Below are 22,571 nucleotides of genomic sequence, written 5' to 3'. Positions count from 1 at the left end.
TGATTTGCATATGGTTTTTCCCCTTTTGTAATGGCTTGGCAGGCGAAGAACGATGGTCTGGAGGGTTGCCCAGAGCAATGCCAGAGGTCAAGATTTATTCTAAACCTTCCAGCCATCAACTCTTTTGTTTTGCTATTGTCACCCCGAGTGGGAAGGGTATGCCCAGACGTGGGTCCCTTGCCTGCTGGGCCTAGAGACCCAAGCTACTCCTCACTGATGACGCCCAACAAGGCTGAAACATGTCTGGGGATGCTTGTGGTCTCGTGCAAAAGGGATGTGACCTAGCAGTTCGGGCTGGACTACCCCTTTGGGGGTGGGACCAAGCCTGATTTGCATATGGTTTTTCCCCTTTTGTAATGGCTTGGCAGGCGAAGAACGATGGTCTGGAGGGTTGCCCAGAGCAATGCCAGAGGTCAAGATTTATTCTAAACCTTCCAGCCATCAACTCTTTTGTTTTGTTTTTGTTAATACCTACAACTTCGCTGTAGAGTTACTGATTCATTAAAATCGACCCGTGATTAACTATGTTGTTTTAATATTGTGTGTACTAATATCATGTATATTTTTATCTAAATATGTAGTATCCATTTAATAGAACATCTTTTTAAGTCAAACATAAGAGTGGTTCTAAGATATGTGGCAAGACAATTATCTAATGTATTGGTGGATCTATATACGTATGCTAATATGTTAACAGTGTAAAAACATTACCAATCCTGATCCTAACTGGCACAGAGAGGGGAAATCTTTTTCTCACCTGTGTTTAGACAGTCTATTATTTGTTCTCTCATTTTGAGAAATTGATCCCCCTTAAGAAATACATTTGGGAGATTACCTAAGTGTTAAATCCCGAAGCCGAGAAAGAAAAGGAACCTGAGACTGGTGATGTGACCACGCAAGGTTTGTGCTGGACCAAGGGTCCTCACAATAATGTTGAAACTATTCTGCCATGGCACACTTGGGACACACTGGTACACAAGCTACCAGATAGCCATCCAAAACGAACAGAGGGAAAAGAAGCTGGCGAAAGGACGCAAGACCCCAGATTAGAAGGAGAGGCAGTCTATCCTCAATGGACGAGAACCCTGGTGACATTAACCCTAAGGACAGAAGGTAATAGGGATAATGGGAGACCTGGGGAAGTGATTGAGAACCATTATTAGAACACTCATACTCGTCACAGCCAAGAGGGGGAAACAAGAGTGAATGATGATCACTACTGGAATGCCCATACTCGTCTCAGTAAAGAGAAAGATAATATAACAATACCAGAAAGGAGAGTGAATGAGAATAATAATTAGAATTCTCATCCACATCTCAGTCAAGAGGAAGATCTTAACTCTTATAGAGAAAGCAAACCTCTTGTTGACAAGATAATTAGTAATACTGAAGCCTCCTCTCTTACCAATTTTTCTCTATCTAATGATTATTCTAAAGTATTATCTCCAAACTCCAGTATGCCCCAAAAATCTAGGGCAGACGCTCAGCAGGAAATTACAACATGTTTTAGCGATCTAGATTATTCAGGAATTAATATCTCCCTGGATTTAGACTGTTCACGATGTGAGAGCCCTGTACATCCCCTGTATACGTGAGAAAAATCAAGAGATGCCTGACGAAAGTTTACCATCTACTCATCATTCTAAAGATAGAGGTGTAAAATGTCCTGATGTGATGCTTTGCACTGGGGAAAAAAGTAATTATAGCATCCCTGTAATATTTCAAAGTAAGACCATATGGGAACAGCTGGATACGGGTAGTAAAGGTTCTGCTATACAAACCAGCTTGCTTCCATCCAGTAGGAAACCCATAGGACAGAAAGAAATAAGCTGTGTCAATGGTCAAAAAGGAGGGCATTTCCGAACAACACTCAATATTACCATTTTAGGGGGAAAACTATCAGTACTGGTGGCAGTAATACCTAATCTTCCTACATCTATTATTTTGGGTAGTGAAGTTTCCTACTTTGATGAATGGATTTGTATAGTGTCCCAGATGTAATTGAAAGCTATGGCATCTCTAACAAATTCATTAAAAAGGAAAAGTGCTTTAAACCTTCCCATTATGAAGAAATGTTTCCAGGTCAACCCATTGGTAACTAGGAAACTGGTGAACCTACTAAGAATGTGAGGGAGGCTAAAAGAGAAAGGGAGGGATTGAAATCTGTACTGGGAGCTCAGGTCTTTAGGGGAAGGGTTTGTGATGAATCCTATGTATCCCCCACTGTACCCCTGCCTAAAGATTCCTCCAAGGTGGCCAAGGAAAGGCAGACGCTTCTTGACCTTGGAGGTGGTGTACTGCGAGAGTATCACCTGGGGGGTGTTATGCTTGATTTATGCTTGATCCAAAATGGCGTGGGTGCGCAATGCATTCTGGGAGCGCTCGGAGCCATGTTGGATATTTACTTCATACCGCAGTGAAACGCTGCACACATTTTGCTGAGTGTTAGATTCACAGTGCTGAGACAAACATGCTTTCCAAACCTGGTATGCGGTCAAGGCCATTTCTGCTGGGAAAGCTAACGTTGTTATGGCTTGCTACTGTTCTCCGAGGAGCGTGTTTTTAGAGAAGGGAGGCACTGCGCTTCTTTGGGGAAAGCTCTCGATTGACTCAGCTGGCAACCGACGGCTGTTCCTCAACTGCGCAAGTGCAATTTCCAGAATGTTCAAGAATTAACTCCCCTTTGTGGAGCGTGTATATATGCGGAAACCCGGAGGTGGTCAGGTGAGACTTCAGCCGGAGAAAGGACGCTTACGTCTGGCCTTCCGGTGAGCTGTGGTGCTCTCGGACTGGCTGTTCCCGGGGTCTTCCAGCTGCTTCTGGACGAGATGAGGAATCCTGTTACGCTCACGGTGACGTATTTCTTTTTGACTTCTTTACTTCTTCTGTGATCTATGTCCTTATTATTTTTATGAGTTATTTCTATGTACGTGTAATCTTTGAATAAATAGCCATAAAGAGCTGATTATCTTCTAAAGAGTGCGTGGCTGTGAGTTATTGTGTCTGTCTGTTTATGGTTCAAAGTATTTGCTCTATAATTGCATTGGTGATTTATGGTTGTTCCGTGCACTTTTCGGGGAAGAGCAATACAGGGGGACACAGAGCCCAGGGCGATCAAGGGATCCCATGGGATGAGACGCGATATTCTCCTTTGAAAGGGAGTAACCTTCCGTATATACCAAATCATACAATGGCTTATTGCCATTATAATGTGTCGGATTCCCATATTAAGTTTAGAGATATGGGAAGAGGGGGGTTTAAAGGCCTTAAATCCCCCACTTAAGGAGGAACCCGTTAAACATGATGTGGTCAAACATCACCCTTACTCCGAGAGGTATGGAGAAAGGAAAACTGTAAATGGTGGCATGAGTAAACTGCCTTTCCCTTCTGTGACAAAACATGGAGTATTTGTAAAAGTGTATAAACAAAATAGTTCTAAAGTTAAGAATAATAAATTGCTAGTTAGAACTAAATGTTGTTATATGGGACTCCAAGTCCCATAATCCCATGAGTACTGGGACGAAGAAGAGGGCTGAAACGTGGTGCAAGCCTGAAGGTTAGGGTATTAGGCTTAACAGCCCACACTTGAGGAAGGCTGAGAGGCTTAAAGAGCTCCCTCGGGTGCAGGAAAGTAGATGCAGTCATAACTGGAGAGGTAGTAGCAGTTGTAGCAGCAGAAGTACTTGCTGGGGCAGGAGGAGGTGGCAGAATTAACGACAATGCTTGCAGAATCCACAGAAGTGGGTGGAAAGAAATGATGCCGGGAGTTACCATCCTGTTATCTCAGTTTCCAATCCTGAGTTGGTCCTTTTCCCCCAAAGTCTGGATTGCAGAGGTTGTGCAGCGGGAAGCGGGAAGTCTGAAAGCTTTCCCTCATGTGAACCTTGTTATGTGGCCCCAGGACCCCACACACGCATGCATTCATGCAGGCACACAGGAAGGACACGGGACGCGATGTTATCTCGTCCGCGTCCCGGCGGGAACTGCCGCACGGGGGCACTTTATTGCAACCGCGCATGCGCGGGCCACAACGAGGCTCGCGCATGCGCGCTATCCGTAACTCGGGACGTCACATCCCTTTTCAACTTTAACAAAAATGGAACACAAACTTGCGGGGTACATGGACCCCAAAACAAATGGTGGCCTTGAACACAGCCGTTAGCAGTTACACTTACGTCCCATCAGGTCTTCTCGGCTTAGTCGCCCGAGTCTAGTACATAGTCCTTGAGATAGCCTGGCAACCTCCGCTCTCGGCGGACGGGATATCTTGGTGGGGTCCCGGCCCGCATGGAACAGCCGGGTTCGGCTCCAGCTGGGGCGTGTTGCCCGTTCTCGCCTTGGTCGGCGGGTGGTTCCTCCGTGCTTGTGGCTTCCTCCGGTGCTTCGTTCTCGACTGGATTTTCCATTCTCTTGAAGAACGACCGGTTGCGTGTGACGGTCCCTCGATCGCAGGCCGCCGTTACCATCGTGCCCTTCACATGGGTTACCTTCCACGGGCGTGGCTCAAATGGGAGGGACAGTTTGCCTTCCGGGTGTCGATTCCTGACCAACACCGTGTCCCCTACCCGCATTTCCTTTTCCTGCAACCCTCGTCGTTCACTTTCCTTTTCGTTGCGCCTGACTCGCTCCTCCCGAATCTTCTCATTGTCGATAATTCCGGGTGTTCGGCCTTCTTCCTCCGGTAGCAGTCCTCTTGGGCATCGTCCGAATAGTGCTTCCGCGGGTGCCACTCCCGTGGACTGGTGAGGCGTCGTGCGGTATTCCCTTAGAAATTCCACGAGTTTTCTCTCCAAGTCTGCCCCGCTGCTGGCGGATATTCTTAGGACTTTGTTGAGGGTCCGCATCATCCTTTCGGCTTCCCCATTGGCCCGTGGCCAGAGTGGGGACACCCTGCGATGTTGGATTCCTCTTTCCTTGAGGTAGGTGGCGAACTGGTAGCCGGTGAACGGCGGGCCGTTGTCCGAGCATATAAGGTCTGGGAACCCATGTGTGGCAAACATCTTGTCTAGTGCCTTCGTTGAGAATTCAGTCGCCGTTGATTCAACTATCTCTACTTCGGGGTATCGTGACCATTGGTCCACCGCTACCAGAAAGTACATGCCCCGTCCTGTTGACCCGAAGTCTACATGTATTGTCCCCCATGGTTTTTGGCTGCGCTCCATAGATCGGATCGGCGGAGCTCTGTCCCCTGGGGTCGCGGCCTGGCACGCTAGACATCTTTTTACAAAGTTCTCTACCATTTTCTCCAAGTCCGGGAACCATACTTTTGCTCTTAACCGTGCCTTTGTTTTGACCACTCCCTGGTGACCAACGTGTGCCAGTTCTAGTATCCGGGACCTCAGCGTCCTTGGCACGACAATTTGGCGTCCTCTCAGTATGAGCCCGTCGTCTGAGATGGACAGCTCCTCTCGCACCTTCCAGAGCGCTTGGAGGGCCCTCCGGGCCACTTCTTGTCGGCGCGAGTTGTCCCGCAGCACCTCTCTCCAGTCGCCGCTTCTGATTGCAGTCCGGACAATGCCGAAGACCTCGTCGTTGGCTGATTCCGTCGATATGGCTGCTCTTGATATCGCCGTTGGAAGGGAACCTTCCACCACTTGACATAGTAGTCCGTGACAGTCACTCGCACCAATGTCTGTATCTGGACCCTTTTTGTTGGGATGGCGTGATAGGTAGTCTGCCGGATTGTTGGTGCCTGGCCTGTACATCAGTCGTACCCCATACTCCATCAGGGCCAGCATCCACCTTTCAATCCTGGGTGGTGGTTTCGATGACACGCCGGCTAGTATTGGTAACAAAGGCTTGTGGTCCGTCACCACCACAACAGGTTTGCCCAGGATGTATAGGCGGAAGTGGCGGCAGCCCCACAGGATGGCTAGTGCTTCCCTTTCAATCTGTGAGTATTTCATTTCGGTAGTGGAGAGGGCTTTACTCGCGTATGCGATAGGGCGCATATCCCCACGTTCGTCAGGTTGCAGCAGAACAGCCCCAACCCCTACCGGGCTCGCGTCTACCACCACTTCGGACTCCACTCCAGGGTTGAAATACGCCATGGTGTCGCCATCGGACAGGGTGGTCTTCAGGGTCTGGAATGCCTCTTGCTCCCTGGCGCCCCACTTCCATGCGGTGTCGTTCCTCGTCAGCGCCCTGAGCGGCTCTGCCGTCGACGCTAGCCCTTTGATGAACCGCCCACAGTATGTTACCATCCCCAGGAAGCTTCTCACCTCGGTGGGGGATTGCGGGGCAGCAGCGTTCCTGATGTCCATGATTTTGGCCGGGTCAGGGGACACGCCTGCTGCATGAAAGATGAAGCCAAAGAAGCCTATGCGGTCCTTGAAGAACTCGCATTTTTGTCGATGTAACGTGAGGCCTAGATTTTTCAGCCTTTGGAGGGTGCTTTCCAGCCTCTTCAAGTGTTCCGATTCCGAGGCTGCGAACACCAGGATGTCGTCACTCATGTTCAACACGCCTTTGAGGCCTGCTAGGGCTCCCCGGATGGTGTTTTGGAATACTTCGGCGGCTGACGAGACCCCGAAGCTTAGGCGTTTGAATTGGTAGAGACCATCGTGCGTCGTGAATGTTGTTATATACCTCGAGTCAGGGTGGAGTTCCAGCTGATGATACCCTGCTCTTAGGTCTAATTTGGAAAAGACCTTGGCGCCTTGTAGTTCTCCAATGATGTCGTCAAGGGTCGGTGTTATGTGTCTTTCCCTCTTAATCGCTGCGTTGGGCAGCCGCATGTCCACGCATATTCTAACCGCCCGGGTTGTTTTGGTTTGGGCGTCACCACGATCGGGGAGACCCATGGCGTCGGCCCCTCTACTCTCTCGATGATGTCCATGCTGACAAGGGATCGGAGTTCTTCCTCTACCTTTTCCCTGAGGTGGAAAGGTATCCGCCTGTGTTTCAGGGCCATGGGCCTGATTGAGTCGTCTATGTGGAGTCGCACTGGGGGCACTTTCAATTTCCCAATCCCCTCGAAGATGCTTGAGAATTTGTTTAGCAGTGTCTCAATGTCTATCTGATATACTTCGTATGCGAAGTGGACGAGGTTTAGTGCCTCGGATGCGGCACAACTGAGTAGGGAGTGTGGGCTAACCTCTGTGACGAAGAATCTGGCCTTAATTGATACTTCCCTCTTAGACACGGGTGCCATGAATACACCTTTGAGAGGCAACGGAGTATCTCCCTCAAACGTGAACATTTTCGCCATGGATTTGTCTAGTGTTGGAGGGCCTGGGAGTCTCAGGTAGTGCTCCTCCGCTAGAACGCACACCGATGCACCTGTGTCGATGAGGATTTGTGTTGGCACCCCCAATATATTCACTTCGCACTTGGGTTGTCTTTTCCGTTTGTTCCCCGATGCGATGTTAGAGATGAAAAAGACTTCATCTTCCTCTTCTTCTTCTTCTTCCTCCGCGAGCTGTAGCTTTTGGATTTCTAGTTCAAGCGCTGCGATGCTCCGCTGTCTTCTGAAACCACTACCCCGTGCCCTCGCGGGTCCTCTCTGCACCGGCACCGGAGCAGGGGCGCGGCACATGCGGGCATAGTGTCCTGGTTCATTGCACCGTCCGCAGGACCTACCCTTGGCTGGGCACTCCTCCGTGTGTGGCAGGTCATATCCACAGTAGTTGCAGGAAGGGCCAGAGGTGGCAGGGGTGTTATTCTCAGAAGACTTTGGGGTCCATTTGTCTCTCGGCCTGGACCGTTTATTTATGGCATACGCCACATCCCGTGTGCTGGGGTGGACCGCTGCGTCCATGTTTGCACCTCTGGACTCTGCCAGCTCATATGTCCGGCCACTGTCTTGTATTTGTTGCAGTGACCATCCTGGCTCCCTCAGTATTTGCCGTCTCAGTTTGCCTGAGCTGCATCCCTGGATCACTTGGTGTCGTATCATCGACTCTTCGTTGTCCCAGCGACACGTGCTAGCCATTAATGTCAGTCTGGCACAGAATTGGTCAAGGGATTCCTCCTCCCGCTGTTTCTCCTTGGAAAAGAGGAACCTTTCATAGTCTACATTTGACTGGGGTATGAAGTGGTTTTCCAATGCAGTCTTTGCCGTGGCGTATGTGACTATCTGCAAGTTGAGTGATTCGTATATACGCATCACCTCTAGCCCAGCCGAATATAGGAGCGTCGCTCTTTTTGAGTCATCATCAGTGGTTCCTGTGGCTGTGAAGTACATTTCTAGTTTCTTCACCCATAGTAGCCACCTGGAGCCTAGCTTGGACGGGGGGCCAGAAGGATCAAATTCCTGCATGGGCAGTAGCGACCCTTGTTGAGTCCTTATCACTCTTGTCGCAGCTTCTGTTTCGCCATCACTTCCCGCCATCCTCACAGGTCGCACAGGCACCGCTCGGTGATTTGGAGGCCGCAAACCTGACTGGGGTGGGGTTCCACGTACCTCAGACTACGGTATACCAGGTCGTTTTCACTCCTTGGTCTCTGCCCAGCCGTTTTTGCACTCTCTGTGTTGTTGTGATCGTCCCCAGATTGTTGGGGGCGGTCAGGGTTCCAAAAATTTGTCGCGTCTTCTTGGAACGGCAGCGCACGAGCACCTTCTCAGGCCGCTACTGCCACTCCACGTGGAGTGTTGCCGCTGGGTCCGCTCCGTGTCACCGCGTAGCAACGCAGATTTATTGTTCCTCTGCACCCACGTGTTGGGCCCACGTTGCGGCGGTGGTCCCGCCTCGTCGCCAGTTGTTATGTGGCCCCAGGACCCCACACACGCATGCATTCATGCAGGCACACAGGAAGGACACGGGACGCAATGTTATCTCGTCCGCGTCCCGGCGGGAACTGCCGCACGGGCGCACTTTATTGCAACAGCGCATGCGCGGGCCACAACGAGGCTCGCGCATGCGCGCTATCCGTAACTCGGGACGTCACAAACCTGATTGCAGAGCGTTCACAGCAAGAAGCGTGCAGCAGACCGTGTCTGGAGGTGGGCGTGCTCCAGGGGGGGTCATGGTGAGCCGAACTCTGTGTCTGTGTGGTGTAACCGAAGGCAACTTAAATAGAGAAGTGTGCCCAGTCGAGAAAACACCTGTGGTAGAAGCCCTGCAGTCTGTGATAGAAGCCAAGAAGCTGGTGAGTGTGTCCGCGTGTTGCCAAGCCCTCAAGCAGTGCATGTGCGCAAATGTAACCAGTTGCTTTTCACTTGTCAAGGAGTGAAATCGACTAAAGCTGACTGGAGCGTGTCAGACAATGGAGTGCGCTGTTGAAGGAAGTTTTAAACCTTGTAGAATGTGAAAACTGTTTTAACGTTTGTAATTGTTGTGTGTTCTTAAAAGTGAGATTAACACAAAGACCAAGCCTTGGTAAAATCCTAACAACATTGTGTCTTGTAAAACCAAGCGTTAAACTTCAGCAAAGTGAACAAATGAGAACAAACAAGCATTACCTTGAGCCAAGAGGTGAACAAGCAATGCCCTCAGCCAAACGAGACTAAAATAAAGGTTCCATTGGGAATAACTGTTGCTACCAGAAGAAAAGGGGCTGGCATAACATCTTTAAAGGTAGAGCTTGTAAATTAATGACTATCGTGTGAAGGAAACAGCTATTGGCCATTAACTGAGATTGCCAAAGTCAATAGAGGTTGAATTGAAAATACTTGGTTGGGGGTTTGACAAAAGACAAGAGTGGTTGAAAAGCAGCCCTAGAAGAGAGTTGGTCTTAAAGGAAGACAAAGATATTGCTTATATAGGAGAGCTAAAAGGGCCTTGGTCTGAATCTTGTCTTTGCCCTAACATTGTGAAGAAATGTTTAAAGCAGTTTAAAGTAGAAGTCTTAACCTTTGGAAGTGTCAGTGGGACTGAAACGTCAAAAGCAGAGAAGTGAAAACTGCATGGCGTACATCTGAAGGAGTTAGGTCTGGCAGGAGAGTGGGCCAGACAGAAGAAGGGGTCGAAGACCGGGAGTGGGTCACCCCGGTAGAAGTTGAAGTTTTGGTGTTTCATGGTGCCAGTAGAAAAAGCACTGCGAAGAGAAATCTGTGTTTCATGTTGCCAAGAGAAGAGCACTGTGAGGAGCATTTTGTGGGGAACCTTGTGTTTCATGGTGCCAAGAGGAAAGCACTGTGAAGGGAGCCGTAGCGGAAGTTGTGGTGCTTCATGGTGGCAAGAAGGAAGAATTGTGATATTTTCTGAGTCAAGAAGTTATTGTGTTACGGGGTATTTCGAGAGAAGCACTGCAAAACATTTAAATAACGTTTTGAACTGTAATTCCTGGAGGAGAAGGATCTTTTCTGGGTTGAACTGTGAAGTGTTAGAAGCTTGCTTCAACTAAACAGACTGTATCAAGAACTGTTTTGGAACTCTATTTCAACCCTGGGTTTCCTTGTTGTTTTGCATGGGACAAGACTTTGACTTAAAACCTGGTGAAGGGGAATTCACTCAGGTTACGAATATAGAATTTGAACTTGTTACACATCTAAAAATTTTCATCTTCTGAACTGCCATATACTTTCTTGTTTAAGTGTGTGTAAACTGTAAGGGCCAGAAATGTTGTGTTTAGAGTGTTTTTCCTTAGTTTAATTAGCCAGAAAAATCCTAATTAGAGTAGGGCAAGTAAGGTGTTGGATTTACATTTTTTGTTTAATAAAATGTCCCTGTTAGGAAAACCCTCTACATTTTTTGTTTAATGCGTCTGCCTCATATTTCTGACCCCTCACACATTATAAGTAGAGGTGAATGAGAAATATTGTGGTAATGACCCAATTCGTAGCAACACATACCAAGAAGGCCTAAGTCAGATAGAAGGTCAAAGTAAGAGAAATCTGAGAACAAGCTGGACATTGTAGATCTATCTCCAGACACGTAACAAAGGGAAATCAAAGACGATGAACTATTCATGAAACTAGGAAATAGTCCAGAAGGAAAAGGTAGTTGTTGGATAAGTTTACCAGAGAAGGAGAAAAGGATCACTTATTATAGAGGAAAGAAAGACAAGAAACGAAAGTCCAAGACAATAGTGAATGAACTGTACGCACTGATAGAAATGGTCACTAGAAACTACACAAAGATCATTTATTTAAAAGTGTTTGCGAGATAAGCCAACAAACCTCAGGGAAAGAGACATTCTCCTGACTTTGAGTTGGTAAAACAGTGGTATGGTCAGATAGGTTACAGTTGGACGGTGAGCGGTTTCATTTATAGACATTCACTGACAACTGACAAGCATCTTAGCTAGTTTCATTAGGTAGGAACGACTTATAGAACAGAGAAATATAGGCTTTATTCATATCCTTGAATAGAAACAACAGTGAAATGTCTGACCAGAGTCTGTGTCCTTCTTCTGACCTACCACTGAGCCCATTGAAGGGAATGGGCAAGTAGGGCACATAGTTGCCAGGTTTCCCTGTTCCATGTGGAACCTTTGAACCAGTCCTGTTTTTATTCTGGCACAGCATGCTGGGACTTGTAGGCAGTGGTATAAGTGTACCAAAAAAAGTAGTGGAACTGTGGTCTCAACAGGGAAGAGGGTAGGCGGACGCATAGTGCAACATGTGACAAATTGTTGCCGCCGGAACATTGCAATAGTCTACGTGACTAGTAACTAAGGCTCATATTACAACTTTGCACTTGCACAGGGACATGAATGGACAAATCCTCCATATAGAATGGTGAATATGGTCATAAAAAGCAGAGGAGTGGTAAACAGAAAAAAATAAAACTAGTGGAACACCGCTCCCGACCGTTCCCGCTCACTTCGATAGCTGCTTGTAGGTCCATCCCTGACATGGGAAACAAAACTACAAGTTCCAGCATGCAATTGGAAGCAAAAACCAGCACTGGCTCGAGGTGTCACGCATGGAATTGTGAAACTTGGCAGGCAGGGGCTTGGTGGGTGAGTAAACTGATTACAGGGTGGATGACACCTGCAAAAAGCATGTGAGTTGAGAGGCATGATTTCACTGCAGCTTTTCGGCTCAGTGTCCTACCCAAGGCCCCCCTGCCCCCGCAGCTGCACCAATAAGAGCCACATGTAGAGTGTAATCAGCAGGTTAGCTCAACTTGGAAACTGCTGAAATGAATAGCATTTGCTGTTCCGCTCCCTGGCTCCACTCCCTCTGAGGCTGGAAGTGAGTGCTGACTTTTCAGGGAGTTGAGGGCTCTGCCACCAGAAATCTGTCAACCTGATTGCATGCAGTGTGTTCATCTTCTAGAGGGTGTTTTGGGGTGTGGGGGTGACTCCCCGGGCTCATGTTGAGTGTCATTCCAACTAGGTGCAGCCTGGTGTTGCTGGCCCACACAAACACCTGCTTGGATGACTGCTCGATAGAAAGGAAACTGTAAAGCCAAACATCTGCTGTAGCCTTCGATGAATCCACAGCCTTGCACCCAAGGCTTACTCTTCCTTATGGCACAAACTGGTAAAAAATGTGGCCAGTCACTTTCCAGCACAATAGTCTAAAAGATGCGCAATGCATGTATTGTGCAAAACAACATTTAGAATGATTGAAATTAGCACAAACGAATAAGTGGCTTGTGTTCTGTAATGCCACGTTGAGGTTACAAGCCTTGCTGTGTTGAAGCACATAACCCACTTATTCGTTTGTGCTAATTTTAACGATCATTTGCAAAATATTCCAAAGAAATGGTTGCAATTCCAGAATTTGTTTAGTACTTTGATGACCTGCACAGTCCCGAAATGTATGATGGCAACAACATTCTTCTGGCAACCTTTGTGGTGCCCCACCTGACCAGTGACCAAAGCGACATGCTGCGCTCCGCTATTACCTAGCATCAGTGATTTCCTCGCTGCCCGAGGGAAAAGTGCAGGGGTCGGACTGCCACCCAAAAGGTGGGTATCCAGTCATTGCATCGAATACAAAGCATTGAATGCCAAAAGCATCGAAAAAAAGCATTCAATGCTTTTCTTTCAAAGGTGAAGGTTTTAAGTATAATGGGTTTTAAGGGCTGAAAAAACAGGGGTTGGGGGGACGATGCTTTTATTTTTTAGATGCCAAGGCATTCAATGCTTCCTTCAGGCGTTCGGTTAGGAAGCTACTCCAGCGCTCACCCGCATCTGCACCAAACATTTCAGATAGACGTTCTTTCCCAGGTCCATGGAGAGATCTACAATGGTCGTTTTGCATAAGTCGGCCGGGGCCCTGCGCAATGCTCCAGCTAGCATCCAATCAGCCTGATAAACAAGATTATGCGAAGAAGTGGTCCACCAGGCTGGATGAGCAGATGCACGAGGGAGCAGCCAGGCTTTATAAAGGACAGACAATGATGGGGCCACTCACGCCTGTTACTAAGGTTCACTTAAAGCTGTAAACACGCTAATAGGCCTAAGAACCTGTACAAGGCGTTTAATTGTAGGCAACAGGCCTACCTATTCCAGCTGCTCTGTAATATGAGGTTTTAAGAGAACCTCTCCTGAACCCGTACACGCACTAGACAAAGGCACTGCTGTAAGGGCCCCCATGGAGGTCAGGCGGTCAGCCACAAGTCAGGTAAAGAGGGTCATGCTGACCACATCCCCCACTGTTTTTATATCCGGTTCTGGAGATTTTGGTGATTGTACTTTGGTCTGAGCCTAACGTTTAAGGGACTGTAGTGGGGGAAAGTGATGCGGTATGAGGATGAAATGCTCCTAACTCTGTTGCAGCTCAAGCACTCAACCCTCGTTCGTGGTCCATAAGCAGTTAAAAAACGTCAGAAATGTCTTCAGCTACAAAAGTAACTGGGAAAAATCACTATTGATGCCACGTTTGAGACCTTGCAAAATGAACCATCGAGGTGTTGGCCGGACAAGTGAGGTATAATCTTCATCTCTCGCATCATCTCAGATTTACAGATGGAGGTCGAAAGATGGTCCAAAATGCAGATGAGCACGGAGGCCAACATTGGCAAAAGGTAAATGTTCATGTTTCCACCAGCTGTGAAAACGGTTCTATTGAGGCCTAGTCATAAAACTCAGTCATCACTGTGCAGGCTGAGGGTTCCTGTGTGTAGAGGTGGCCTGAGTTACTCAGCCTGCTAAAATATCAGACATCCTTCCTACTAAACTAATACAGTCTGGATGGAGGGCGTGTGTGGCCACCACTCTGAAGTGGGCCAAGATGAAGCAGGCTATGCTATCAGCAGTAAACCTGCAGGGCGTTACTGGGGTTCCTAGTGATAGCCTCGCCACCCAAAGCATAGAATGCAAAAGCCTCCCAAAAAATGCATCGAAAAAAATTCATTTTTTTTTCAATGGGGGTTCCCCCCATTCCCTGTTTTTCTACCCCTTAAAACCCATTTTAATTAAAAAAAACCTTTACCTACAAAAAAAATGCATTTTTTCGAGGCTTTTGCATTCGGTATTTCCCATTGAAGGGACCTCTGGCCAATATTGTAAAAAAACCATGCTCAGGAGATCTGGTGAAGAGGAGTTAGGCATAGGCACACCTGCTAAGCGGGATGAGTGCATGGCTGAACCAAAACATTTGAAAAAATGACAAGACCCTAGTTGACTTCAGAATCAAGGACACCGCTCTAGCATGATATGCCGCTTATCACAAATTGGTCCTCTATCTTCTCTAAAGCACTGTTCTGGGCCCCCTATTATTCATCCTTTACACCTCAGGCCTCGGGCAACTAATCGCTTTCTTTGGGATCTCCAATTACCTCTTTGTAGACGACACACACATATTTTTCTCCTTGACCAATTTTGCTCCTGACCTTTCTGCCTGCTTATCTGCTTGTCTCTATGATATTTCCCACTGGTTGGCAATTCAAAGTGTTATGCTCAACTCCACTGCCCCTCCTCCGTCTGTCTCCCATCTCCTTTCCACCTGACCTACTCTACCTCTCCCTCAAGACTGATACCATTGGGGTCCTTTTTGTCTGCAACCTCAACCTTCACCACTTTATTACCGCTACCTCAACTGCAGCTAGGATTAATCGACTTAACAGAAGGAATATCCACCCACTCATCACCTAAAACTCCACCAAAACCCTCATACTGACCATAGTGCTCAGCCTCCTCCATGAACTCCTTTTGTAGTCCATCTACCTGCTTGTCTAAGTACTCAACTTCGCCACTATTACTTTCTCCATTCTTCTCCCACCTTCAAACACAACCTCCATGCAGGTTGGCACTCCATGAAAAAGTGGCCAGTCCTTAAATTCCTGCTGCTGGCTTACAAATCCTCCATGATTTTGCACCCCCTACTTACCTAACACTGCCTCCCACTTCTCTCGCCTGTGCACCATCTCCTGTAGGTCACTCTGTGTCCACCCTGTACCTCCTCTCACTTCTGTTCCTTCTCCCTTCGGCCCTTCATACCTGGAACTCCCTTCTGTCCCATGTCTACACCGCTTCTACTGTTCATGCCTATATATTTTTACTAAAATTTCACTTCTTCAAGCAGGAAAACTACCCATTATCTATCTATTCCCACATTACCACCCCTTGCTGATAAACCTGAACCTAGCCTCATGGTGCTGTGAAACCTATATTAAGCCAGTCCTTTCACACTGTTTGTAATGGCCTTTCTGTTACAGGTACATGAATCATTCATTCACGATCATCCAAAAATTCAAGGCAAGGAGAGAATCAAATAGTTGTTATGAAGAATAAAATCTAACCAAATACATCATCCAAAGAGGGCAGATCTAACAGATTCTTGACAAATGCGGGACCTGTTTTTAAAGACTTACTAAAAGCTATCAGATTGCTACCCTGAGATAATGAGGATTGCAGGGCATACCAGCATATAACTGCAGCACACAACAGATTTTCTCAAGGTGGAGGTCTGATGGAAACTTGGGACTTCAAGACAGGCTACCACCCGGTTCCTCAGGCTTTACGCCTCCTGGAATTATCATTTTGGAGTCAAAGTCAAAGTTCAGAGCATGGCTGCATTATTCGCCAATCAGGCAACCTTGAGCAAACTCCTGGCCCTGAGAGGAGCTGCTGGAGTATTAACATAAAGGACATGAATGAGTACCCAATGGATGACTGTGTTGAAGGGCATAGAGTAAGGAAGCAACGCTACCAGGAAAGATCCTCCAGCATCAAGCACATAGAACAATGTGCCCAGTGCCCACAGAGTAGCTGTCCCTGTGCTGCAGCCACGACAGAAGCCAAATTGTCAAAGGGCCAAGACGTTCTTAATCAGCAGATTCAGCACAAAGAGGTTCAGTTGGATGACAGCAATGTGTTCCAAAACACGTGCCCAGGAAGGGCTGTAACGGGGGGATAATTGGACAAACAGTCTAGGAATTCATCAAGGTGGTTTCATGGCCAATTTTGAATGAATCATGGAAAGAGACATGGCGTGGAGACTGGTTAACAATCTGAAACCAGAAAGAGAACAACGTGAAACATTTGTCTGCTTCAAAGTCAGGGCATAAGTCCTCGGCCTACAAAATAGGTTTTTATAGAGCTCATTAACAATTTGCTCAAGCATAAAAGAATATCAAATGACCCCCAATTTGAGAAGCACTTCACTGGCAAGGTGGAATGCTGCCCCGTATTGTGAACGTCCTGTTGGCAAAAACACTTCTGGAATATGAATACTAAATGAACCTTCTAAGCATTAAACAGATAATGACCAGATTAATAATCGTACCCACCAGAAATGGAGTATAAAATTGACAGGACAGCTCAAATAAGTATGAACGAGCTGCGAAAACCTTGCAAACAACACTACTTTATCAATAGAACAAGCAGGAATTGATCTCCTGCAGGCAACAGCAAATCTTTTCAGAATTTTCTTATATGCCCTAGCATCATCTACTATTATAGTTCAAGAATTGTGCAACTTGCACACATTTTTTTCAAAAGCTGCCACCAAGTTGGGAAGGAAATATTAAGAAAGGAACAGCAGATGAATGTCATAAAAACAACCGAAAGACGACATCAGAGCAGAAGAATGCACAGATGTATTATATGCAAACTCTGCCCTGACTAAAGAGACCTTACAATTGGTCAGAGTGGCTTTTACAGAACAGTGCAGACACAGCTCCAATGTCCATCTTTTCATTTATATATCTGAATGGCCCATACCTAGCATGGGAGCAACAGAGTGCTGTGCAGGTAATAAAGCAGAACATTGGTAATGAGAATTTAATAAGTCATCAAGTAAATATTAGTAATAAATATCACAGTATACAATATGCATCGGGGAGTGGGCAAGATAGCAGGAATCTAGATTTGAGCCATGGTGTTGTTGGAAGAGCCAGGTCTTCAGTTCTTTCTTTCTTAAACTGAAGGAGAATTGGAGCAGATTGCCACCGGGATGGAGTTCTCCAGAGCACCGGAATGTAGCGCGAGGACTGATCCCAGTTTTCTCCTTGCAAGCCAGTTCAGTTTCTAGTCTGGATATGGTCTTACTGGGAGACGACCATGTGCTGCCTGAGATTTTAGACCGCCATCCCAGAGGTGGTTAAATGTAGGTGAGGGAATGAGGTTTTGAACAAGATCCTAGCCGAAAGCGGTAAAAATACCTCTCATTCACCCTTTGCATCTGAACATTTGAGACGGCCATAGAAGAAAGAGCACACAGCTTTCAACAAGTAAATATATACTGCTCCCAACCATCAGAAACACTCTTTAGGGTAAAACCCCCTTTTCTTTGGTCCAACTCTGATCCACATGTATGACTCATGTGCCAGAATCGTACAAGGAAGTCATCACCACGCCTCCAGAGACCAGCTTCTGACCTAAATTAGCCATCAATTAATCGACAAATATCTAATCTCCCTTGTCACAGAAAGATTTTGGAAGGGGAATCTGCAAGCTCAGAAAAGGGACTGAAACTCCTCTTTAGAGGACCTGCTTATGGCTGTAGACGAGACCTGATCCTGCTGTACCTGTCTGCAGCATACAACAAAGCCAATGATACAATTCTACTAGAGAGAATGGAGACATGCATGGGGATGCCTGGTATGTCACTGAAGTTGGTCCAAGCCTTCCTTGCTGGCAGATGGCAACACACCAGGATTGGCGCAACCTGCTCTACATTGTGAAAGGTCTCCTACAGAGCGCCGACTGTAACCACACTAATTTTCTCCATACATACATGGCTGCTGGCAGAGATAAATAACTTGCATCAAATTACATTTCAAATATACACTCATGATACACAGACCACCTTTTCAAATAGAGGTTGGCGGCAGAACAATCACAGAAGCCCTAGAACACACCAGTCTATGAATATAGAACATTTTCTATACCTGGATTTCTCTAAACCAGAAATCCTGGTACTACTCACGGCTCTCAACTGGGAAGTCCATACTAGTTGAATTTCCAAATTCCCTGGCCATCACTAGTAAACAGAGAGTCAAGCCTCAGTCTCATGTTTACTGATCTTGTCTGCAACCCACTTAGCAACAACATTGTCAGGAATAGGAACCTACAGTTAATAATGCTTACGAAAATGAAAACCACACTTTCAAACAAACCATCGAGTGGAAATTATCAGTGTAATCTTGCTCTGCATTGATTACCGCAACAGGGTCTAAGTGGAAGAACCCAAGAAGAAATCCCAAAATTGCACAGACTTCAGTACCGAACGGCCCGGCTCTGCTTATACCTTAAAGAAAATATAACATATAGCCCTTGCTCTGAAATTGCTCCATCAGCTCACGGAAGAGCAAAGAAGCCAATTCAGGATCCTGTTCTTTATGTACAAAATGTATGCAGGCAATTTTCCAGAGGACCTATAACCCGCTGACTACTACCTCACTCTCCCTCAGCTTTTGTTCAGCCCCTACATTCCAGCGGGCCAAACTTAATCATAAAAAGCATGGATGAAAATCAACCAAAACTCAAGATGATCGACTTCGGAACTCCTTCAACCCCAACCGCAGGACAATGCTTTGTCTAATAGCTTTCCATACAAATAAAAAAACACAGCCTTCTTTACGGAGGTGTCCACCAGAGAGCCAAATTGATCAAGCAATTACACACCCTCCCCCAGAGTCTGGCAGTCTATCAGATTAACAATACAGGAAAACACCACCTCTACCCAAAGAACTATGCCAGAAGACAGGCAATATGCCTTGAGCATTATATTATACACTAGAACACCATGGAACAAACAACTCCTGAGAGCTCATGCTGTCCACAAACACACATCTCTAGCTCACCTCTACCCCAGTAATATTCAGACCCAGTGCTGACATGCTGGTGTTGTACAAAACAGAAATAAAATAAGGCTTGCCACAAAAAGGCAAAATAATTGTTTCTAGAAGCAAGGATCCAGGACTACGCGCGGATTGCTGAACAACAGTAGTTAAATATGTCAATGATGAATGGCATTCCCAATAATTATGGTACAAAAGTTACGAATGCCTAAATCCAGAATTGAATGTGAAAGAAATGTCTTCAGGATAATACCTCAAAATAATTATAATGAAGTAAAAACACAGGTTGGAATAACATATTTTTTAGACACAGAATGAATTGGTAGAGCAGCAAGCTTTGAAGACAAAAATACCCCACAAGTATTTATGAAGACTGAGGGACTAAGATCTTCGATAAAGCTCAGATTCTGAAACTTCTATAAGGAAATCGGAATAGCTAGTGACTCCATTTATGCAAGGATACTGGGGAAAAGTTACACCATTAAGTGAAAAGAATAATACTAAAAGCCTTGATGAAGCCCAGAGGGATGAAACACGTGTTGGCTGCAGTAGGTCGTATTATGAGGCAGTAGCAGACTTTTGGAAAGCTTGGTTAGCAGTATGGATTTTTTTATAAGCTTCAATACATTTTCAGATGACAGTTTTTAGGTGTTACCTTATTTATTGGGCCTGATGATAAAAATATTATTGATTTTAGGTATTAAATAAAAATATATGGGTCTATAAGAGTCTGATTATTGAAAGAATTGGTGCAAGACAGTATTGAGAAACCTTTCACGTCCTTTTCACGGATCCAGAACTGGCAGTACTGGCAAACTGTTTTGGCGAGCCAAATCAGAAAATGAAACGGATAGACTCAAACCTGCCTTCCTTATACAGAGTGGTTGATCTTGTTTCCTGATAGACGTCTGAGATAAGTTTCAAAATCCCTTATCATATGTCCCTGGAAGCCGCAAGGCACACATAATCCAGGGTGTCCACTTTTGAGCAAAATGTGACCCATGAATAGCACTCATCTTCATTGGCTTTTCTGGTCCACAAGCCCGATCTGACACATAAAACAGCATGTAAAACGGTATAATATCACCTCTCTTATGGAAACCTCTTCTTCAAGGAGAAAAGGCGGCTCTAGATATCCCCCTGTGAGGAGCCAGGAATGAGACGTGGACACAGAGGACTCGTGTTTGTGGTTACAAACCTTTATTAACAAAAATGAGGATTGGAAAATACCTCACTATCCCTAATCTACGAGGAATTTCCCTACCTCAATCAAAACTAATGAATCTATCCAGTGGCAGATGTCCAAACAAAAGGTGTGTCCTGTGTCTGTAATCCTATTCTGGCCCTCATGCACTAAATAAACTCCATGATGTAGGGGTATTGGCTATTGAGTTTTCCAAGTGTTCACATGTTCAAGTTCAACACAAATGTTCCAATCTAACAAAAGGTTTCCAATGAACAATGTTGACAGTTCTAGGGATCAGCTTCCTTCCCCAGATTCCTTGTATCAAGTTTCACCAACTCAAAAGACTGTGGGCTACATTGACCCACTGAACAGCATTTCGACAAAACCAAGCTGCATTTGCGCAGAAACAGCAGAATGGTTGCGCTGGATCCTGTGAGCACCATGGCCTTAATACTGCATTTTGCAGCAACAAAAAGATGCCAGCACTGTTTTGCCAAGCATACATTGGGCAGGATGGAACAAGGGGGCACATTGAGGGAGTGTGCCACTGTGTTCTGACATATACAGATAGAATAAAGTGAAAAGGCAGCACTGCTTTGCTGAAAGCCCAAAATCACCATTAAAAAGGAAACTTTTTCACCTTTAAAAATGCTGCTCTGATGCTATTTCCATCTGTTTTGTCCTTAAACCACTGTGATTAATAAGGCCCTGCCATGCCCAGTATATCTCATTGTGCTTCAGCAAAACCAGGCATGATTTCTGAATGACAGGTCCTGTCAAATCAACTCTGAGGAAAATCAATAAAGAGCTTCACTTTTCAGTAGTTCAAAGAAACTCCAGCTATCTGTGCCATGTCAATTTCAATACATCGGAGCTTCAAACAAAACTCCTGCATACAAGGAAACAACTATAGCTGCAAGACAGTGTGGGAATCCAGAGGGAGATGCAAAACCGAATTCACAAAAAAGAAATGCCAGCTTTTCACCACACATGTAAAATGGACTTTGAAAACTCAAGGAGGGTGAGAAAGGCCCATTTTAAAAATAAACTGTTGAATAAAAGCCTGCCATTGTCTAGCAATGTGAAGGAGTTTGTTGCTGGGGAAAAATACACACATGGGTTATTTTATTCAACTGGCTTATTCAGGACTAAATATAAGAAAGTAAAACTGTTAAACCATATTGGCTGGATTTTGCAAGTTCCAAAAGAAAAATAGGTTTCTGCTTGGGGATGCTACCAAACAGGAGGGACTCTCTTGGCAGATACTAACACCCCAGTGATAATTATTAGGTTGGACAGAATCTAGTCTAGGCTGAACCCACTGACAATGGGATTTCCAGGACAAGGAAGTGTGAAGTGGGGAAGGGGCAGTAAACCTTCAATCCAGATGGGAAACCCCCACCTTGAGCAAATTACAGTTGATGGCAGCTGAAGAAAGAACAAAATGGCAAAGTGACAGACAAAGGACTGCCATTTGCTTCCTAAGACTATTTATGAATAAAAATGTAAAGACTTTTATGTCTGCAACAAGACTTGGTAAAAATGTAAAAATTGCACAGTTTAAAATTGATTTTTTTGGGCTTTCATTTAAGACATGGTAGAATTCACGGCCCCTTTGGGAATGGAAAGGGCAAAGAATCAGGGATTACAAGAAAAGTATCGATGATTCCAATGCACATTTTTATACTTACATCCCTTATTTTAATCCACACATGTGTATAAAGTTTTGGAATTTTAGGCTGAATCGGTCATACTCAAAATTACCAAAAAGTCTTAGAAGGGCGAAACAATGTCTTACGGATTGCAGAGTTGGAGTGCTATGCTCCACACAAAATATGTAACCTGTGTATATAATTTGCTAAGAGATTTCAACTTTATAAATGTACTGTGTGTGGCAAAATCGGATTTTGGCTAAAATAAGGGTGGGAGGTTTTTTGGACATTGTAAACTCACACCATAAATCTGCCCTCTGGTTTTGAAATCTGACCAGTTGAGAGCGAGGCAGAGCCTAGTACCCTTGACCAATCCCATCAGTTAGAGGTGTGCTTAGCTAAGCCTGCCCAATCATATACTTCGATGATGCCACTGTGCATTATAAATAAGAGTCCCTGACAAGACTCTACACACACTCTGCCTGATTTTCCTGCGCCAGCGTTTCTGTTTCATTCATCCTGCTGAGTCCAGATTCCAACTACAAGGCCAAAGCATTGATGACCCTACTCCAGGGCCCACTGCAAAACCCAAGCAGTGCTGATCCTATTCCCAGCAAGGCCATTGATCCAGAATCAACCCACTCATCT

This window comes from Ambystoma mexicanum, chromosome 9 (assembly GCF_040938575.1).
Source record: "Ambystoma mexicanum isolate Mex_15411 chromosome 9, UKY_AmexF1_1, whole genome shotgun sequence".
Lineage (NCBI taxonomy): Eukaryota > Metazoa > Chordata > Amphibia > Caudata > Ambystomatidae > Ambystoma > Ambystoma mexicanum.
Note: the sequence above shows the minus strand (reverse complement) of the source record.